The following is an 873-nucleotide window of genomic DNA, read 5'->3' on the forward strand; positions in this document are numbered from 1 at the left end:
CACAACAGCCAACAAACACAACAGTACACAACAGCCAACAAAGACAACAGTACACAACAGCCAACAAAGACAACAGTACACAACAGCCAACAAAGACAACAGTACACAACAGCCAACAACGACAACAGTACACAACAGCCAACAAAGACAACAGTACACAACAGCCAACAAAGACAACAGTACACAACAGCCAACAAAGACAACTGCTAACAAAGACAACAGTGCACAACAGCCAACAAAGACAACAGCTAACAAAGACAACAGTGCACAACAGCCAACAAACACAACAGTACACAACAGCCAACAAAGACAACAGTACACAACAGCCAACAAAGACAACTGCTAACAAAGACAACAGTACACAACAGCCAACAAAGACAACAGCCAACAAAGACAACAGTACACAACAGCCAACAAAGACAACAGTACACAACAGCCAACAAAGACAACAGTACACAACAGCCAACAAAGACAACAGTACACAACAGCCAACAAAGACAACAGCCAACAAAGACAACAGTACACAACAGCCAACAAAGACAACTGCTAACAAAGACAACAGTACACAACAGCCAACAAAGACAACAGCCAACAAAGACAACAGTACACAACAGCCAACAAAGACAACAGTACACAACAGCCAACAAAGACAACAGTACACAACAGCCAACAAAGACAACAGTACACAACAGCCAACAAAGACAACAGTACACAACAGCCAACAAAGACCACAGTACACAACAGCCAACAAAGACAACAGTACACAACAGCCAACAAAGACAACAGTACACAACAGCCAACAAAGACAACAGTACACAACAGCCAACAAAGACAACAGTACACAACAGCCAACAAAGACAACAGTACACAACA

Source organism: Procambarus clarkii, chromosome 19, assembly GCF_040958095.1.
Source record: "Procambarus clarkii isolate CNS0578487 chromosome 19, FALCON_Pclarkii_2.0, whole genome shotgun sequence".
In the NCBI taxonomy this organism is placed as follows: Eukaryota; Metazoa; Arthropoda; class Malacostraca; order Decapoda; family Cambaridae; genus Procambarus; species Procambarus clarkii.